Source organism: Pleurodeles waltl, chromosome 3_1, assembly GCF_031143425.1.
Source record: "Pleurodeles waltl isolate 20211129_DDA chromosome 3_1, aPleWal1.hap1.20221129, whole genome shotgun sequence".
Lineage (NCBI taxonomy): Eukaryota > Metazoa > Chordata > Amphibia > Caudata > Salamandridae > Pleurodeles > Pleurodeles waltl.
Genome location: NC_090440.1, coordinates 211,824,596 through 211,845,819, shown reverse-complemented (window position 1 = coordinate 211,845,819; position 21,224 = coordinate 211,824,596). Strand labels below are relative to the sequence as shown.

The 21,224-nt window shown below is 44.8% G+C and overlaps 1 protein-coding gene across 2 annotated transcripts in view; it reads right to left on the bottom strand.

Annotated features, from left to right (window-relative positions):
• STRA6 (signaling receptor and transporter of retinol STRA6) overlaps window positions 1–21,224 on the bottom strand; it is a 276,453-nt gene that overhangs the window by 164,634 nt on the left and 90,595 nt on the right. The window lies entirely within an intron of this gene.

Here is a 21,224-nt window from a genome sequence, read left to right as displayed (position 1 = left end):
AGGGCAGGGGGTGTTGTAAGCGAGGACTGAGGTGAACCCGTGAAGCTGTGCATGGGGTCTCGGAACTAACACATGAGTGAGTGATCTAGCTCGGAAATGATTGCACCGTGCACTTTGGCCTCAGTATGTTAGGAGCAGGGATGGATTTAAAGCGGTGTGCAGTGCTTTAAATTGGCCGGTACTGTCCGGTACGGAGTACCGGCACTTTTTTATTTTTATGGGGAAGAGTACCTGCACTTCTCAAGAAAAACATAATAGTTTTAAATGAATGGAGAGCGCTGGCACGTCTCAGAAATAAGCAGGTACTCTGCATTTCTATTTCAAACACTGGTGGTGTGAACGGGAAGACCAGTGTAGGAGAGGGACTCCGCATGCTATGTGCAGGAGGTGCTGCACGTACAACACTGAGATGCACTGGAAAGGCATGTTCAGAGTTTACTTTATTGGTTCATTTACTTTAATGATTTGTACATCATAACATAGGGTCCGATGGCAGATAGCTCATTATGTTGAAAGGTGCGATCTGTGTTTAATGGCAGGTGGCACTGTGTGGGCCCCATTCATGAAGAGGGGGTGATAGAGCAGTGTGTGATTCCCCTCCTGAAATGGAATTAATTCCTTGAAGCGCGACCCAGCAAGGTATGGATACCTTCTCCCTCTGTGCAGAGACGTAAAGGGTGCTCAAGTCCCGAGTGATGGAGCATTGCTTGGCGTGTGCATGGCGTGCAGCACATGGAGAGCTTGGGAAACTACGGGAGACTGAGGGGCATCAGAGAGTAAAGTATACTGTCAGTGCTAGAAGGGTTTGGGATGCTCAAGTGCAGGACTGAGGCGCATCTTTTCACCCCACTGAATGTCCCACCCTGGGAGGCCAGTGGCAGGCAGCAGCTCAAGGCTGTTGTGTATCATTTGAACTGTGCACTGTGCGCAAGCCCAGCACTGGAACCGAAGGAGGGCAACATCAGGTCAATATAGGGATGCATTTGCAGGCTTGTACTCACTCCCAGGGATGGCTTTAGTGCTGCTGGCACCCAGGGCAACAATGTTTGTTGCCACCCGTAAATGACCACTTCCGCCATGGATTTCCTCACTACAACTTTTTAATAGTGCCTTCAAGTCTCCATAACACTCCCTCTCACATGCGTTTATTTTGTTTTGTAGTGCCACTTATGCCAGTATAAGGTGTCAGAGCACTTTACATCACTGTAGGAAGCTGGCCTGGTGTGTGGTGGGTACCTATGGTACTTACACCTTATACCAGGTCCAGGTATCCCCTCTCAGTGATGTGTAGGCAGTGTCTAGAAGCCAGGCTCTCTAGAGGTAGCTATGGATGAGCAGCCAAGGCTTATCTATGAGGCATGCAAAGCTCATTCAGTGCCACTACAGTCACACAGTACTTACACACAAGAAAGAAAAAATGTGGTTGTACAAAAATAAAGGTACTTTATTTTTGGAACACAGTATCAGAAAATACTAGAGAGGCAACCCTCCAATAGGAGGGAAGTAAATACACTATATATATATATATATATGTATATATATATATATATATATATATATGCATGCATATACACTAATCAACAGTTAGAGGCATACAAAGGACAGAAAACAGTGTAAAATAGCAATATGCAACAGTAGCCCTAGGGGGAGCCCAAACCATATACTAAGAAAGAGGAATGCAAACACAGGGCCCCCACCTAGGTAAGTATATTGTGTAGAGGGGAGCTGGGAGTACTAGGAAACCACACAGGTAAGTAATGGAGTACATCCCAGCGACTAGGAATGCAGGAATAAAACACTGGGTTTCCCCTAAACCACCCCAAAGGATGAAAAGAAGAAAATTAAGACACCCAGAACAGTCTGCAAGGAACCAGCAATGGAAAACCAAAGATGGAGACTTGTGGAGAGAGGGGACAAGGTCCAGAAGTGTCTGTCAAGTCCAGGGGGAGTTTGAGATATCTCCCACCCAGAGGTACCTTTTGGAGTTGGTCAACAAAGAAGGAAGACAGGTCAGCACTGCAGCACAGAAGCCAGAGAAGGGTTCCTGATGCATGCAAGAGGTGTCCCACGCTGGAAGCTGGATGGCAGATAGGTGTCAGTGAAGGATTTCCACCAACTAGCCTTGGTAAAGTTAAACTTGCATTTGGAGGAAAAGAGGTGCTGCCAGGGACTAGCAAGGTCCAGGAGGACTCTACCCAGGAAATGGAGTCACAGGGGACCATCCTCATCACAGGAGGCCTACAGGAGCAAAGGCAGCACCCACATGTGTCCCACAGCACAGGGACACAGAAGTCACAGAAGCAGCCCATGTAGCATCACAGAAGTTGCTCCCACATCATCAGAGGACCACACAGAGGTCCAGAAGTTGCAGGAAGGAGTGATGGGAGCTGGAACTACATGTAGCCTGAAATTCCTCTTGGAGGTGGAAAAAAAAGCCTTGTAGCTGCAAAGGACTTGGCACACAGGGGTACTGTCTTGCGTGGAGTGGAAAAGACTTACCACCACCAAAGTGCGACAGCTGGTAGGGAGGACCAAGAGAGACTCTCCGGACCACCACCCATGATGCAGGATCCACGCCACTCAGGATAAGGGGAGATCCACTCAGCCGGTCCTCGATGCATCTGGGCACCTGTAGTTACAGGGGAGTTATGCCTTCACCCCAAGGGAGATTCCTTCTTCTTCTCACACAGGCTGAAGAGTTCCAGTCTTCCTAGGATGCACAGCCGGGGAAATGTTGCAAAGCTGCCAGGAGTTCTGGATACAATGTTGCAGAAGAGTCTTCCTTGTGGATCTGCAGCTTGTAGTTTCCTGGATGGTCCTGTTGTGGTTCCTGAGTCCAGAAGTCGAAGCAGAGGTTGCAGAGGAGTCCTGCTGGAGTCTTGCAAGCTGAATCTGAGGACCCACCCCAGAGGAAGGCCCTATATAGCCCAAAGAGGGGCTTGGTCACCTAACCAGGTAACTAGCTATCAGAGGGTGCCTCTGACGTCACCTGCCTGGCCTGGCCACTCAGATGTTCCCAGAGTTCTCTTCCAACTTTGGAAACAAGATGGCAGAACCCAGAGACCCTCTGGAGGAGCTCTGGGCCCCACCCCTGGGGTGGTGATGGACAGGATAGTGGTCACTCACGTTTCCATTATCCATTTTCGCACCAGAGCAGAGACTGGGGGTCCCTGAACTGGTGTGGACTGGTTTATGCACAAAGGGCACCAAATGTGCCCTTCAAAGAGAAACCAGTGGCTTAGGGAGGCTAGCCCTCTCCAGGCCAGTCACCTATTTCCAAAGGGAGACGGTGATACATCTCCCAAAGGAAATCCTTTGTTCTGCCTTCCTGGGCTTGATCATATCAAGCAGCAGGAGGGTAGAAACCCATCTGAGGGGTGGCAGCAGTTGGGCTGACCGAGAAAACCCTGGAAGACTGGTGCTAGCAATGCTTAGGGTCCTCTAAGGAGCCCCCAGAGTGCATGAACTCATACTTCCGATACTTGTAACAGTATTGGAGTATGATTCCAACATGTTTGATACAGAACATGCCCAGGTTCGGAGTTACCATTATATAGCTCGATATAGGTAGTGACCCATGTCCAGTCACGCATAAAATGGCATCCCGCACTCACAAAGTCCAGTAAAATGGAGCTTGAGTTCGTAGTGGCACCCCTGCTAGTGCAGGGGTGCCCTCCCACACAGATAGTCGCACCCTGCCCTCTAGGCCGAGACGGCCTACCATAGGGGTGACTTACAGTGACCTGTACTGAAACCGGGTGCATGCACCCAGTTCATGCAGGCTGCAATGGCAGACCTGCAGAACCCTTTGCATGGGCTCCCTATGGGGGGCAGAATAAGTGCTGCAGCTCACAGGGATCCCCTGGAACCACAATGCCCAGGGAACCTAGGTACCATATACTAGGGACTTACATGGGGGCAGTGCTTAATTTGTAAATAAAACGTGCGGCTGCTGCAATTAAATGTGCGAACACGTAATACTGAGGCAGCGTAATCCTAAAGCCATCCCGGGCCTCTTCAATCCATCGAAAGCCACTCCCTGCCCCTCCAGCTCACTCTTGCATCTTTCTGCTTTCTCCTTTTGTGACGCTTTTTCGTTTTTCTCTTCCTCCGTCTTTCCCATATGTGTCTGTCGCTTGCAGCAAATGCTTGAGGCAGAAGAATAAGCACCGGCCCTCCAAAATAAGTGTTGGTGCTCAGCACCGGAAACAACAAGCACAAATTAAGTACTGCGTGGGGGCCCTAGTATGCCAATTGTGGGAAGAAAAGGTTAGTAACAACCAAATTTGGAGGAGAGCGCATAATCACTGGGGTTCTGGTTAGCAGGATCCCAGTGAACACAGTCAAACACACTGACAACAGGCAGATAATGTGGGTAACTATTCCAAGAAAGAGGGCACTTTCCTACAATTACACACACATTACATGGAGACAATCAGTCATATGTAGGGGTGGGCGGAGATCGCAGAGTTCTACTCTGCAGAATTCTGCAGTTACCTAAAAACTCAGTAAAATTCTGTGAAGTCTGCATGAGGTGGAACGCTGCCCGGTCCTAGCCACTGACACAGATTCACACCCAAGGCAGGGTATTTAGTCAATAACTGACAGTCAAATGGCAAATAGCCATTTGGACTCCACATGTGATTAAACATTCAAGACAGGAAAACGTATGTTTAGATATCCATGTGGCAAATGAGTGTTTGTGTGTGTGCGCGTGTGTGCACGTGCCTGTGTGTCTAAGCGAGAGAGTGGTGTAGAAATCGTCCCATTCCTGCCAGTGAACCGGGACTACACCATAATAAAACACAATGTTGCAGGAATGTACAATAGTAATGAAGGCTCTCGGTCCTTCCCACTGGAAAAGAAAACAAGAACTGCAAAAAATGCCCTTCTGGCCCAGGCACTGAGAGGCCGCGTTTTGCACTGAAATAATGACTTTGTACAGCAGTCAAATTCCACTCTGGATCAGGACCAAAATACATCAGTCATAGAATGATCACATGCTCACCCCGCTGACCTTTGAGATTTAGAAACAGACCATCACTTAAAAAAAAATATTTAATACATGTTTGGCAAAGAATGACTGCTACAACAGATGCAATTTTTGCGCAGTGCAAATGATTTAGCCTGGCCATTCAGTTCTTCGACGCAGATATTTGTGGTCAATCACTGATGTGTTTGCATTTTAAACCTCATGCTGCTATAAAGGGACAGAAATGACAGGCATTCACAGTGCACGTGACCTTGTTCATCCCACTGCCCATGGTGCCTGCTGCAGAAGGAGACAGTGGCGCCGAACTGCAAACCCCTATGATTATCACTGGCAGTGATAAGATTCTGTGTGCAGAGACAATAATCGGGGTGTACTGTCGCCTTTCCTTCAGCCCGTGTCCGCTGTGCCTCCACCCTCGATACAAATAGATGTTCCTCCTTGAGTAGTCAATGGGGCAAAAAGAGAGCCACATGCACCTGGACCAGTTCAAGGCTGCCTGGAATCGCCTTCCGGACCTTATCATCTTCCCATTGCCTCCTATCAAAGGACGTGTTAAACCAGGGCCCGTACCGCATCTTTAGTGGGTCTTGTAGTTCATTCGCTTCAAGTGACAGGCAGGGCAGCGCGTGGAGTACTAAAACTCCATGAACTCTGCCAGCGGAGCAAAGTTCACCGCCCATCCCTAGTCATATGTAAATCAGTATATAGGAAATGTTACATAAGACAGAGGGCTTCAGGTGTAGGAGCCACACATCATCTATACTGGTAGGCTGTATAGCTTAAGAGTGCTTGTTCTGGAGAAGCACAAACGCAGGACTTAAAATGTAACACCATGGTGGGGGTTCTCTTTAATAATAACGATTGATTTCTACACAAATTAACCATTTTTGCAACAGTAGGATAAAGACTGGGGAAAACTCATGACACTCTAATCTCCACCTTGCAGTTTGCATTCAGCTCTTTGATGACAGTTAATAGCTCACTGTTCTATATTAGGATTCTAACTTGTTAACTGCAAATAACAAAAGTATGTCTCTGACAAAAGCAGTAACTCACTGATCTATTTACACTATAAGCACTTTATCTGCATGGTACAGTGCTTTGTAGCAAGCATATTAATACTCTGCGCTACCTTATGATGAGTCAAAATTTCCACTAGACTAAACTATCTCTCTCCAGGAAGAACATTAATCACTGGAATTATCTTGACATTTTTATTGTTGCCTGAAAATTGCTGAATATGCTTGTAAACATGCCCCCTAACAAACGTCAGCGCCTGGTGTGGTGGCACCGGTTGCACCTTCCTAGACCTGCACCCCCTTAGTCCTCAATATCACCAATGCAGTCAGAGGCAGCAGACCAAATCTGTGGCACATCAGCAGGCCTTAAGTTGTGCCTCAGCAATAGAATAGCAGTCTGTGCAGCGTGCCTGGTTTCGGGCACATCAGCGTTGTTTAATTTGTGCAGGTTGTTGATAGTGGTCGGGATTGGCACTCTGTTTGAGGACCAGGATTGCCAGAGTGCCTGCTTGTTTCCGAGAAGTGCAGGTACTCTCCAATTAAAAGTATTATGTTTTTCTTGAGATCTGCCGGTACCATCCCTCTCAAAATAAAAAAGTGCTGGTACTCAGTACTGGACAGTACCGGCCCATTTAAAGCACTGCTAAGAAAGGAAAGATAGGAAAACAGTGACAAAGGGAAAAAGCAGAGACAGGAAGTGCATAGTGGTGAAAGGAAGATACAAGAGTTGAAATCAAGGCTATGCAGCCGTGACATTCAGCAATCGCTTCATTGACCATCACCTTCTGCTGGATTCTGAGAAAACGCATTTTTTATTATTTATTAATTTATAATAATAATAATTGTTTGTAAATTAAGTACTGCACATCAGTGTGCCTTTGTGAGTGTCAAGAGATGGAGCTGCAGCAAGGGTAGGCGTAGCAGGTCACTAATGGGGTGCATCGGTGCACCTCATTTATCCGTTGGATCCTGGCAGGTAGAAGCACCACACATGGGCCTAACCAGGTTAATGTGTACAAGGATCAGGGAAGATCAAAGATGCCAGGGTGCACAATGTAGGGTGCAGGGAACCAGAGGATCGGCAGCATTAATGTTGAGCACCAGAGGGAGGTCTTGAGGTATTTACACTCAAAACAAAGAGCCCTGTGAAACCATCTCAGCCTGGTGTCCCTGGTTTGGTGACTGTCATCTTGGTAGCTGACCCAGACATCGGTAGGAGGTGACGAGTGGACTGGTATAGCTAGGAGGTCTTTGCTAAGTAGCCTAGCACAGGGGAGTTAGAGACTCAGGGATTAAACACAGCGAGTCCAATGATGACCTTTCCTTGACAGGGCATAGAGGTCTTCAGGGCCACATGGCTGTAAGGATGATTGGCAGGAGGGTTGATGCTTCAGCGACACCATCGTTGGTGGTGGTGGTTTTGGTGGTGGAGGATCCTGTTTTGAAGGCCTAGAATATCTGTTGAGCAGACAGTTGTGGCCAATTGCATCAAATGTAGCAGGAAAAGTCCAGGACTATCCGTCTATTTCTGACCTTAGTCAGATGCAAGCACCAGTTCCGACCTTAGTGCTTAATGAAGTAGTTTCTGCCCTCTCTGCAGTCTTTAGCAATGCTATTGAAGGGGATTTTATCAGTGTCAGGCTGGGGACAAAAATAGGCCTGGGTACCATAATAAAAGTGGCCTGCTGTCAATTAATTAGATTGCTAAAAAAAGAGACTAATGCCTGCAAATTGAGGCATTTTTGAATGTGTAAAGAGGTGCTGTACAAGTGCTCTGCAAGGTATGTAAGCCTGCATGGATACAAGTTTGGTGCAGGCAATGTTTGTTTTCAATATCAGGGAAATCAGCATTAAAAAGCACCCAGCAGGCTATAAAACAGGCCCACAAATAGCCAACAACCCGGCCCACACACTGACCTTTCAGACCAGCCCATCAGGCACTGTTCGAGTGCCCTGTAGGCAGGCCAGTCCGAACCTGCATGTTGGAGGACAGAGATCTGCTGATGCACTTCTTTATGTAAACCTAATTAAAAAGGCAATGCAGGCGAAGCCAAAACTCAGGATAGAGTAGCATCAGCTGAGCTGCTTGACTAATATGGAGGTGCATCAGCAGAGGTGTTGTCAATTAGCGTGCATGGTTCTACTGCAGTAGTTAGGGTGAAGCATTTCAGGAATAACTACATTCATAGACTCGTTTGAGACACCTCTATGAGAAGATACAATAGGGTGCTGTAGATTAGGATTGAGGAGCATTGTCAGAGCTGTGTTCTGATCATGTACTAGAATGGTGGGGAATTAGTGTGCAGGTCAGATTGAGAAGCGCTTACACAGATCAAGCTGTTTAGTAGAATAAAGTGCTGTATAATATGATTAAAGGACATTGGCTCCCTCAACAGGCACCCACAGCCGCCTGGATTATTACCTTATCTCCAAGAGCCTGGCCCCAGATGTGTTCAATGCAGTATACCTACTGTGGTTTCTCTCTCATCAGTCCTGGGTGCGTCTTACCCTTGGGAACCACACCAGAAGACCACCCATTCCGCTGGGGCGTATGTGGGCGGGGGTTATTTCGGATCCTCCCTTCAAACACAAATATTGACCCTTTATTTCCAAGAAAATTGGGGTATGTTAGCTAGGAGGGCAATGGACTGGGAGGTGATGAAGATAGTAATTTGAGAGGTCTGCCTTAAAACGACATATGCGGGTTCGCCAACAGCTGGGTAAAGATATCCAAGTCCTCGAGAAAGAATTAGGGGCCATTGAGCAGGATCTTCCATTAAGGCTCGAACAACTAGAGGAGTGAAGCAAAACCCATAGAACTTTATTGGACACTTGGTGCCACCTAGAAAAATATCTGTACATGGCCTTTTGCAAATGACTCCAAGCCGAAGGCGATAAAACTGGAGCCGTGTTGGGTAAGTTGGTCAACCAGGAAGGCTCCCACAGTCCTGGCAATGACTAACAATAGGTGCCAATTAGTGCACACACAAAGGGTCATCAATTAAATATTTTGTTCCCATCTTAGCCTATGCTAGGCTGCCCCCTGTTAGATATGCATGAGTGATATCGAGGACTACCTGTCCCAGGTGACACTTCCCACACTTACCCCTGTCTCCTGAGAGGAGCTGGATCGGCCTATCACTAAAGAGGAAATAATTGCAGTGATCTGCTCCCTCAAAATGTCGAAGGCTCCAGGGAATGATGGCTTCCCAGTGGAGTTTTATCATAGATATGTGGCCACAATAGTGGACAAACTCCTGGAGATTTATGGGTAATTGCTGCAACAAAGATACCCCCCCACCCACCATGCGAGAGGCCATTATAATCATGGTCCCTAAACTGGGTAAAGATGCCACCATGCCAACAGTGATTAGACCAATCTCCCTCCTAAACCTAGATGTAAAGCTGCTGAATAGTGTGCTCGCCTCTCATCTCCCTTATCTCTCCTCACTGGTACATCCCGACCAGTCCGAGTTAATTCCCAAACATAATGCTCTACATAACATACTCCACTTAGACCATGTTTACACTCCACACAATCCATCTCAGAGGAACTGGCCCTTGTATTACTAGATATAGCACAGGCCTTTGACTCCCTCAATTGGTCCTACCTAAGGCATGTATTGCAGAAATTTGGCATTGGCCCCAAATATATTAAATGGAGCCAACTCATATACTGACCCCTGCACCGGCTTGTGAACTGGTAAAGAAGTGTTGGCATTGTTTGCACTCAGCATGAGGATGCACCAGGGGAGTCCCCTATCACCACTCCTTTTCATGCTGGCGATGGAGCCCCTGGCTCAGAACCTTCGACAGACATTACATCCTTGGGGCATCCCAATTAGGGAGACCACTAATGTGGTCTCCCTATTTGCTGATGATGCCTTGGTATATCTTTGTCGACCGTCTGAATTGGTGCCTCTTCTCATATCTGCAATGCAGGACTTTGAGAAGATTTCAGGTCTGAAAGTCCACCCCTCTAAATCTAAATTATATCCCCTGGGCTCCCGATCTGATCAGCCACAGGAGAGCCTCCCTTCATTGATGATTCTTTGGGAGACTACTGATGTCCTCTACTTGGGAATCTGGGTGGCACCCACAGTGCAATCCTTTCACAACTTAAATATTGGGAGAGTGATACAAGGCCTCCAAGCCTCTGCAAAATCCTGGCTAAAGTTACCTCTGTCCCTTATGGGGAGAATTGCAGTGGCAAAAATGATATTGGTTCCTCGCTGCCTTAAAACCCTCCAGAATTCCTAGAGAATACTTCAGGAAGATTAACAGCATCATTATCAACTTATTATGGGCGGACAGACGTAAACCCGTGAGTCTTTCCACCCTGCAGCGGACGTGCAGGAAGGCAGGTTTGGAGGTCCCCAACATAGAGCTATATTGCATGGCGGCACATTTCCAACATGCCATCTCATGGCTTTCCCTGGAGGATTCCTGGGAGAAGGCACTAATGAGAGGTACACATGTGGAGGGCGAAATGCCGGTCCTCCTGGTGTGCAGCTCTGGGCTTCCTTCGGATACTCCCTATCTGATATGTTAAGTGGCAAGTATATGGGAGAGTGCTGTCAAGAGGGTCATTCGTCGTGCCCCATTTGCACCGGACATGCCCATCTGGTCCCTACAGCCATTTTGTAAAATAGCAGAATCCATGTCCATCCAAAGATGGAAAGACAGGTGTTGCACCACCTTCGACAACCTCTACCTATCCGGTTGATTTATTACAATGACGGAAGCATTTGAAACATTCCGACTGGGGCCAGGGCAATTCCTACAACACAATAAAATGTCCACGATGGTAAGAAAGCTTTGGCCTACCTTCCCAGAAGCTTCCCTTTACTCAATCACGCTATCTACTCTCCTGTTGATGGCAGGGGGACGATGCCTTATTTCTCAATTGTACAGAGCATTGCATGACAACCTCACAGATGCCCAACTATCGATTCAAGCAAGTTGGGAGGCATTATTACCAGAACTCGTATCCAAGCGGGACTGGGAATGCATTCATAAGGGAGTGCGGTTGGCCAGTTCTAATGCTCGTTTCAAATGGACGCAATCTAACTTGCTGCACCAAACACATATCTCCCCACAGACACCCTGTGTGATCTACCCTACGCGTTCAGATAAATGTCTGCCATGTCATGACCCTCAGGCAAGTTTTATCCATATGATATGGGACTGTTCCACATTGTTGCCATACTGGAGACCGATTCTAGAAGACATTAATAGGGCCTCTGGGTGGAAGATACCATTAACACAGCGGCATGTTATATCACATTTTATAGCTGCTCCCCCCAAAAAACACTCAGCAGAAAGTACATTCTCCTCAGTCTAACTTTGGCGAACCGCCGAATAGCTATCCACTGGCTTTCACCAGACCCTCCCAGTAGAACAGCGTGGCTACGAGATGTAAATGAATGGGCCATAGCGGAAGAAATCCGTATGAAACGAGTGTGCATGGACAATAAAATAGATGATGACTCACGGGCGTGGGCAACCATGCTGCATGATCTCAACCACCCTCCACAGGAACTTTCAATGAGTTCAAACCTGGATGAACGACTAACCATTACTAATAGGTCTACCACGTAATCTGCCCACGGTTCTAGACACTACAATGCCCCCTTTATTCGACACTGCATTACATCTCTGTTCTTGCACCAGACATTACAGATGCATAAGTTTGGAGGAGGGAGGGCACAGGGGTTGGTGGGGGGGAGATCCAACCGAAGATTCTAATTGTTGATTTTCTTTACTACTACATGCAAGAGAACTGCTGTAAAGATTGATGGCTGAAAGCTTTATACGAATGTTGCAATATATGTGATCCTGCGTGTTGCTTTCTTTTATAAAATCAATAACAATTCTCCAGGCAAAAATGAAATTGGCAGAGCTCGGTACAAATTCATTAGCAGAATTCTGGTTCCTCAATCAAGAAGTTGCTGCTAATTACGGTGCATGGAGCGGCAGCGGTTTTACTATAACTGACAGCCACATCTGCCGTATTCAGGAAATCGGTGTAAATTGGGGAACGAACTGGTGAAAACGTTGTTGTGTTGGGTATTTCTGTACTGCATAGTGGTATCTAGTGTCTACTGATGACATTTCTGAAAATTATCAGAACTTCTGTAGTACTGTATTTACACAACAGTGAAATCTCCAGAAATACTTGTAATGATGAACCTTAAAAACAATACCAGGTAACTTATTGACCTCTTATTGTTACCATTCCATGCCATTATTCCTCGTCTGGGCTTCCGTTATCCCTTTCCATGTGGTATTAGCAAATACTTGATCTCACAGACATCGCTTACATATCCATTCTAAAATAAAAGAAGCTTTCTAAGATGGCTCCCTCCCCACTGTTATCCTTGACTCTACCAGAATACAAAAGGAGAAAGCAGTCACCAAAAATCTGTGAAAATATCTTAGCTTCAGGGAAATGGACATGATCAAAATACATACCCCTCACAGTGGGAGGGAGGGAATTTAAGATTTTGACAAGGAAGACCTGGACTTGAAGATTACCAGAAAGCAACCAGGTCATTACCTCCCTGTCCATCTTCTGCATTCTAGTTCTTACACTATGAGGTAATGGTCAAGCAGAATTATATGATCAACTGGTAAAGCACAAATTAGATAAAATGAAAAGAAATTCTGCTTATGCTGCAACACCCTTGAATTGACACATTTAAAAATGAATCATAAACTTTTATGTTGTACTATAGCAACACATATAAGGTAGAATCTGAGGACAATGACACACAGCCACGTGAGGATGGTAATGGGCTATGGACATGTGAGTGGATGACCATGTCAAAGCACTGCAAATGTCTTTGATTGATGCCGCTCTAAAGGCAGCCCAAGAAGTTGCTATTCCTCATTTTGATCTTCCTTGACCAAGCCCCAGATGTTCAACTCCCTTAGAGGAATAAGTAAAGATAAGGCTACATTAAGCCAACAAGAAAGATATAAGTCCCTTGCCAGAAGCTCCAAAAGTAACAAAAAGTGGGTCAATCCTTTGAAAACTCGAAGTACAAGTTCAGATAAATAGAAAAGGCTCTGTGAACATTAAGCATATGCAGACCCATTTCCTCATCCCTTGAATACATGGTAACACTAGATCATCCAAACATTGGAAATGAGATGGGTGGCAGGCAAAAAATGCTGCATTAGGATGAAAGACCAGTTTGTCTGAAAAAAACAAAAATGAATCTGAAGCCAGAAGAGCCTAGATATGTTAAATTTGCTTACCGAAATAGGTCGCCATCAAAAACAAAATTTTAACTGAAACAATCTTGAGGTCACAAAAGTTCAAGGATTTTAACAGAGCCTTCTGCATGCCCCCTCAGACCCAGAGGTAAGTCCCAATCAGGGTCTATGCAATGAATAACTGGTTGCAGAAGAAAAATTACTCTGAAGGAGCCAAGGGGATAAGGACATAATACATTGCAATCCTGAACCACTGAATGCCTAAATAGCTGCCCACTGGCTGTGTAAAATAGAAACATACAGTCCCAATAAAAAAGTCCAACAAAAGTCTAAAATCCTTACAGGCTCTCAGAAGGAAATATTGAGACCCTTAGATGAACACCGTCCCTCAAAATTACACCAATGCCAAGTATAAACCTTGCAGGTTGAAGAACATCTACACTTGACTGCTGAAAGTCAATTTAGCTAAAAAGCCCTGAGTCAACAGATTACGCCTTTCAAGTTTCAGGCCCTAGTCAAAGATGTCTAAGGGAGACTGGAGAAGGAAGATGGAATGGATAAATTAGAAAGATCCAATGAGGGCAAACAGACAGCTGTAGTTGAAGGTGATATCACAGACATCTAATTCAGCATGGAGATATCAAAATGACTTCTGCATGCGCCTCCTGAATCTTTTACAAACTTGAAAAACAACTGGAATGAAGGGACTGCATGCAGAACTCTCAAAGTCCAGGAAATGGAAACATCTCTCCACTAGGCCCTTGTATTGGGTAACATACTGCAAAACTTCAGAATTATTGCCTTCTCCTTGGAGGCAAACAGGTATAGCCAATGGCGCTCAAACCTCTCCAAGATCTTCAAAAAACATGGTTGAACTGAGACAGAGTGTTATTGAGGAGAGAAGAATGTGACTTAGCTGGTCCACTGACACATTCTTCCTCCCAAGAAGATAGACTGCTATCAGACCAAGAAGGCGTGATGTGGCCCAAAGCCTCAACTTGAATAAAAATGGTACCCTTTATCCTTACTGATGTTTGATATATGATCCAACCATCTGATTGTCGATCTGAACCTGAAACAGCTGCTGAAGTAGAAAGAGGGTCAGCTGCAACAGAACCTTCTGCACTGCCATTAGTTCCTTCCAATTGGATGTAATTCCTATTTCATTCTGATTCCAGAGACCTTGCACTGAAAGAACTCCCAAAGTCGCCCATAGCCCAGATTGCATGCATCTTATTGTGGCCACGTGGGGTGGGGAGAAACCAACAGGAAACCACAGCTTAGGCTCTCCAGAACCAAACACAATTGCAAGTAATGACATATCAATGAAGATACAGGCACCTGAGCCTCAAATTCATGTGATATCAGCTTCCAAAACCGATGCAGATGAAAAACCAGGACTGGACAGAAGTTGTGCCCACAAAAGCGCTGCCAGAGTTGAACTCATCAACCCCTGAACCTTCTAACATTTCCTTGCAGACGGCTGCAGCTTGGAAAGGCCAGCTGGGAGAAGAACTAGTTTATATATCCTGGCAAAAAGCATGCCCCAAATCTGTTTCAAGCACCACACCTATGAGCTGAAATCCCTTGGTTGGAAAGGGCTGGGTCGTTTTGTGGGTGATGAGAAATCCATACATGTGAACAACCTTGCATACCTTCTGGACTTATTTGCATCTCTTAGCTAAAGAAGAACTAGCAACCAGCCAGTCACCCAAGTAAGGGTAGACCTGCATTCCTTGAGAATGGATACTACCAAAAAGGGGCACCAAGAGCTTTGTAAACACTCCTAATGTAGCCATCAGACTAAAATGGAAAACTTGAAATTGGTAATGTTGCTCCAATAGGCAAAAGTGCTTTTCCAAGACCCTGGCTGAATGAGATCATGGAAATATCTGTATAAGAGGCCTAATAATATTAAACTATTTACTAGTGAGTGCAGAATGTTCTGAGGATTCATATGTTTTTTTACGAATTATGGGGAATAAAAAGAGTTAATGCTGGCTGAAACCCCCTTTCTGTACAAAAAACAGGAGAAACTAAAATCTCTGCTATCTTTATGAAGCTTGAACAGGAATTATTACTGACTTGTGCAGCAGGTCTTGAACCCCTTTTATAATGGCATCCAACATTCTTTTTCACCATGTTAAGGAGCTGGAGGGAAACATTCTGTTGGTCTGTCTTGGAAAGGTACCTGATACCCAGTTGTCACAATCTCCAAAGCCCAAGAGTCTGAGATTAATGTTCTCTAGGCTTGCAGGAACCATCAGATTCTGTCTTCCACTGGGAAATCTGGACCATGTTGGTAGTCATGCTTAAGGGAGAGTGCAAGGTTTGGATCAGTGTAAAGGTTTAGACAGTGGAAGGCTGGAGCCAAGACTTATTTGTTTTTCTGGGTCTCCTGCCCATGACCTTTACATCGAAAGAGCCGGTGAAATGATTTGCCGACTTCTCCTAGACAAAAGGTTCTTCTTGTCCGAAATGCTCTTCTTGTCCCATAGGATCATACAGGCATCTTCAGTTTCCTGTCCTCTGCTGATCAATTGACTAATTTATCAATCTAAGGCCCAAACAGCATGGCCCCTGAGTAGTGTAGGCACCTAATCCGATATTTTTGTACTGCATATTCTTTCTAGGCGCATATCCAAAGGTGTCTTTCAGAAGTAATTGAGGACCGTGCAGTTGCTACAAAGTGAATCAAAAGACATCAGAAAGGAAGCAAACTTGATGCACCATCCCTGAGAGGGCAGATATACAGTTTAAGTCCTGCTGGACCCGTTCAGACAACATTGAATAGTCTTTAAAGACAGGCTATACTGTGGAAGTTGCACATGTATTAGTTTGAGAACAAAAATGTAAACTGAATAGGCATGCTTTATGCCACACCCACCATGTTATCCACGGGATCCTCTGAAAAGGCATCCTTTGTTATAATCATGCCCTGTAAGGATAGCTCAGCCATGAGAGAATAAACTTTGACAACTGATGGGAACTTATCTGAAAATTCTCCAAGGGTTAATGCCTTGTGAGGAATCTGGGAAAGGACTGTTTAACCAGCTCCTTCCATTCAAGTGACAGCACCTTCCAGAATGCTCCATGTAAGGGTAAACATTCAGGTTCTTTATTTTTGTATCGCATTAAGAAGTCCTCCACAACCGTTGTTGAGATGGTTCGGAAATGATAAATTATCTCTCAGATATTAAAGGAGTTCTGAAACTTCAACACTCTGATCAAACAACCTCATGGATCATCCTCATCTGCGTCATTCATGATATTCCCATCTGGATACCTCTTAGGCACCTTTGAGTCAGGAGGCTGGTCACCTTAAAAGCAGCTGCCTCTGCTGTTCAATCATTCTCTGCATCAACTGCATTGAAGGTGCAGATTTAGATGCAGCAACCTACTCTTCAGCTGAATGCACATGAAAGGACTCGCTCTAATGGGCTGCCTTCCCTGCGTTTTCCATGGCTGCCCTGAGGAAAACACTTTCTGTACCAAACACCACTGTAGTACACAGTAGTTGAGGTGGGATCCTCCTCCCACCAAGGTAAGGAAGAAGAGAGACTCAGAAGGTAGAAAAGGGAAAATACTTTTCAGGACCTGGAAAAAGCAGTTGGCTGAGACTTTTATGACTGGGGGCTGGAGGGGGCACATGAAAGATCTTTGAGATTATTCACAGTTTTCACTGGGGTGGACAGAAGTCCAACCCAAGGACCACCAGCCTGCAGACCAAATATATCTACCCTTTTCCATAATAAGAGCTACTTATGTTCAATAATAGTCATTTTGAGCTACTAATATTATTAGTATTGTAACAGTGTCCACATTTGACAAGATTACATTAGTGGTCACCATATGCATGTTTAATATCAGGGAGCACCTCCGTGCATCAGGCATGGGTGCCAGCAGTAATGTAAAAAAAAGAAAAGACTGGAGCAGCCTGGGGTGCATTGCTGAAGGACAGGACCGAGGGCCACTAGAGGCTGAGCGAAATCCCATTATGGCATAATGGGGTTGGGAAGTGGTCATGTACAGAAGGGCATGAGGGACATTTGTAAGAGCATTGTACAGATCATGAGCTAAAAAACCATAGCAGGCTACAACCTTGGATTTAGAGGCAATGACAACAGTGCGTGCATATGCTGCACTACAATGCTGTGCAGGAGGAAGTGAAGCAACAATCAGACTGAGATGTACATTGGCAGAGATGTGCAAGAACCCTGTACTGGGAAATTCCGTGGTGCTTTGTAGTGGATTGAGGGGTCCTGGAAGAGCTGGGAGCGGCCTCTGTCGAGAGTAGCATAGGCGGTGCTGTATAGGACACGAGGGGCATTGACAGCGCTGCACGTGCCCCCTCTACTGGAGAAGTATCCAGTGCTGCTGCACGGGACTAAGGAGCATGCGCTCACAACGTGCAAGTCGTGTCCCCCAGTAAACAGAAACGACGGACTCATCACCCTGGCTCCTGCCCGTGGTGAGACTAATAGAACCCCCACCACTATTTGGGGGAGTGAGGGGGTGTCGTCTGTACAGAACTATCAATAGCTGCTTTAGAGTAAGTAGTATAGGTTGAACTATGTAAGACTGAAATAACAGTGTCAGCGCTCTGCAGGGCCGCTCTACTGCGGTACGCGCTGTGTAATGCAGGATTGAGGGGCATCCGCAGGGTTCCACATGCCCCCATCCACTGTATTCAAATAGTGGGCTGCAGACAAGAGCAGAGGGCCTTAGGCAGAGGCATCTATGGACCGGAATACCGCTGTAGGTCGGATAGAGAAGCTGATGGCCAGGTTCAGTCTCTGGGCTCCAATTATCTTCTGTAATTACATTTCCTTTTATACGCAAAACAATATCTAGCTGGCAAAAGCTGGAATCAATTCTCCAAGCTTAGGATTCATTGCCCTTTTTTATTACGTTCAGATGGAACCGGCATTTAAATCTCTGCGGAGAAAAGTCAACAGATGCGCAGAGAGGAAGCCAGCGAGGCGTGATGTATCGACAGTCGTTAAAATCCATGTCTAACATTGTTAGGCGATAATAATTTTTCATGCATGAAAACCCTGCATGGATGCCTGCATCAGCGAAGCCGCGCGCAGAATACATTACATGAAGATGTCAAAGCAAACAAAGGATTTAGCTATCTATATATTAATTAACCCCAGAAATAAAGGATTCATCATCCAATGCATTACTAGAAAGAACCAGGTGAAATAAATGAATCATCAGAATGCAGAAGATAAATGTTCAAGACTTTTTACTGTAAATCTTATTGAAGCCTTGATCGAGCTACAAATACATTAAATTGTCACAAGGACAAAAAAGATTAATCATTCAGAGCATGGAATTAGGTGGATGGTAGAAAGGCATCCATCTGTCAATGTAGTAAAGGGCCATAGAATAAAAGATTCATCTGCAAATGATTAAAACAAATATTCTAGAATTAAGGCCAGACATACAAAGACACTGTTTGCAAACGTTTTTTTAAGCTGATCGGGTTTTTTTTAAAGAAAATGTAGGTGCTTTAAATAAAAAATAAAAAAAATCCATTTTGGAAAACTTCAATGAGAGTTGGCAGTGGAACCTTGGACCACTGCCAACTCTGCCTGATGCTCCTACCATGATTCACAATGGTAAAGGAGTTCAAGGGGATCCCTTTCCCCTTTAAGATTCAGTTACTTCTCCAACTTGGGAGTTTTCAATGGTTTACTATAGAATGGCAATTTGGAACGAGACTTCCAAAACATTCCATTTAAAAACTGCAAATTAGTTTCTATTTCTAAACGCATTTAACAATCCAGAAAAGCTTTCTTCCGAATCATTAAATGGGTTTACTACATAGTAAAAATGTTTTGTTTGTTAATTAGAAGGTTTGCAACCATGAAAAGCATTGGTACAACTGGCCCTCAATTTCCAGAACATTATAAATCTGCAGGAACTAGAATGGAATCTATTGATATAGTAAATAAAAATGCTAACTAGATAGAATTCATCTTACAGAATATTAAAGTGAGTCATAAAGAATCAAACCTTTCAAAAAGATAAGGGCATTCCTCATTGCTTATCCTTTACCGTCTCCAGAGGAAACATTGGATTTACCCCGAGTGCATGCAAGACAATGTCTTGAAAGAAAAACAAGTTCTCTTCAATCTCTAAATACAGTAAAACTATATACACAGGAAAACACATTTGCTACATCATTAATTGAAACTGATCAATGTAGAATACGGGAGGAATCACACAGCAAAACTCATCTTCTCATAGATATCAATGTCTTAAGGCGTACAGACTTAATTCCAGAATAGAGAAAACAGAACCTTTAGAAACACAGTATGAATCTCGAAATAGATGAATTACAGCAGTGCATCTTAACCTGTGCCAGTGGACCTCGGGGGCCCACTATGCTTACTCAGGGATCTGCAATGGTATAAATTAAGTAATATTAGCTGTCTAAGGAAGTACATTAAAGTAAAACTGATTTTTTAAAAATGCTCTGTGGAAAGGAATTTGAAACTGAATGTTAGAAATTAAGTAGGTATCCTTATCTTGATTTGTGGGAGCAGCACAAGTATAGCAAAAGGCATCTAGTATGGAATCTTGGTGGCCCCAATGGTAGCACTGATAAATACCAACAAAAAGAGACCTATCAATTTGGAGCAAAAAAGCTGCAACAGTAAGCTGGCGTCCAACATATCACTTCGTCTTTTATAAATAAAACACAGTTTTGAAATGCTCCAATACTCCTATTAAAATAACATTTTAATGTTTTTGTTTGTGAACTTATCAAAAATGTCATCATTTGTGTATTTAATGTAACCTTGTTTCTGTATTTATGCATATTGTTTTACACCATAGAAAGGTTCAAATCATAGAAATCGCTTAGGTTGGGGTTCCTGACTTCCAGTAGTGATTTAGTGGGGATCCACCAAAGTCAAAAGATTAAGAACCACTGGACTAGAGGAACAAACAGTTCCTCACCCTGGAGTCAGTGGTTTAGTTGGGAGGTGGCTGGCGAACAGCAACCTCTTTTGAATTCCAAGGTAGGCAGCCTGGTTCTTATGATCTGTTAGTGAGAGGTGCAGTGTTTCGCCTTCAATGCCAGAGAATGAATTTGGTTTGTATTAAGAGCACCATGACCATGCCTGGTAATGCACAGATGACTATGTTGAAGAACCAGTGCCCACTGAGGAAGGCTGAAATATAAGCACCATAGGCCCACACTGTCTGTACCTTTGTTTTAGATTGACTGAGGCACAGCAGTCTACGCCACTCTGCTCTTCTCTGTATCACTCTACTCCACTGTACTTTATGCCACTCTACTGTGCAACACTCTACTCTGAGTCACTGCACTCTGTGCCACTGCACTCTACTCTGCACCACTCTATGCCACTGCACTTTATGCCACTACATATACTCTGCACCACTCTATTCTGCATCACCCTACTCTGCACCACTCTACTCTCTGCGCCATTGCATGTGATGCTGTTGCAATCTATGCTGTAATGCACCACTCTAAGCCACATCAGTCTATGCCAATCTACTATGCACCATTTCATGTCACTGCAGTTTGTGCCACTGCACTCTACAACACTTTACTCTGCACCACTCTATGCCACACCACCGTATTCTCTGCCACTGCACTCTACTCTTCATCATTCTATTCCACTGCACTTTATGATACTGCACTCTACTCTGCACCATTCCATTCTAGGCCACTGAAGGCTACTGTGCACCACATTACTCTATGTCACTACACTATACTATACTGTAATCCACTGTACTCTATGCCACTCTACTCAATATCACACTAGGCCACTTCAGTTTACATCACTACAGTCTACACTATTCTACTCTTCTGTGCACCACTCTATGCCAGTGCACTCTGTGTCACTGCACTCTGTGCTACTGCACTCTATTCTGCAACACTCTGTGCCACTGCACTCTACTGTGCACCAATATACTCTGGACCACTCTACACCACTGCACTCTAGCCACTA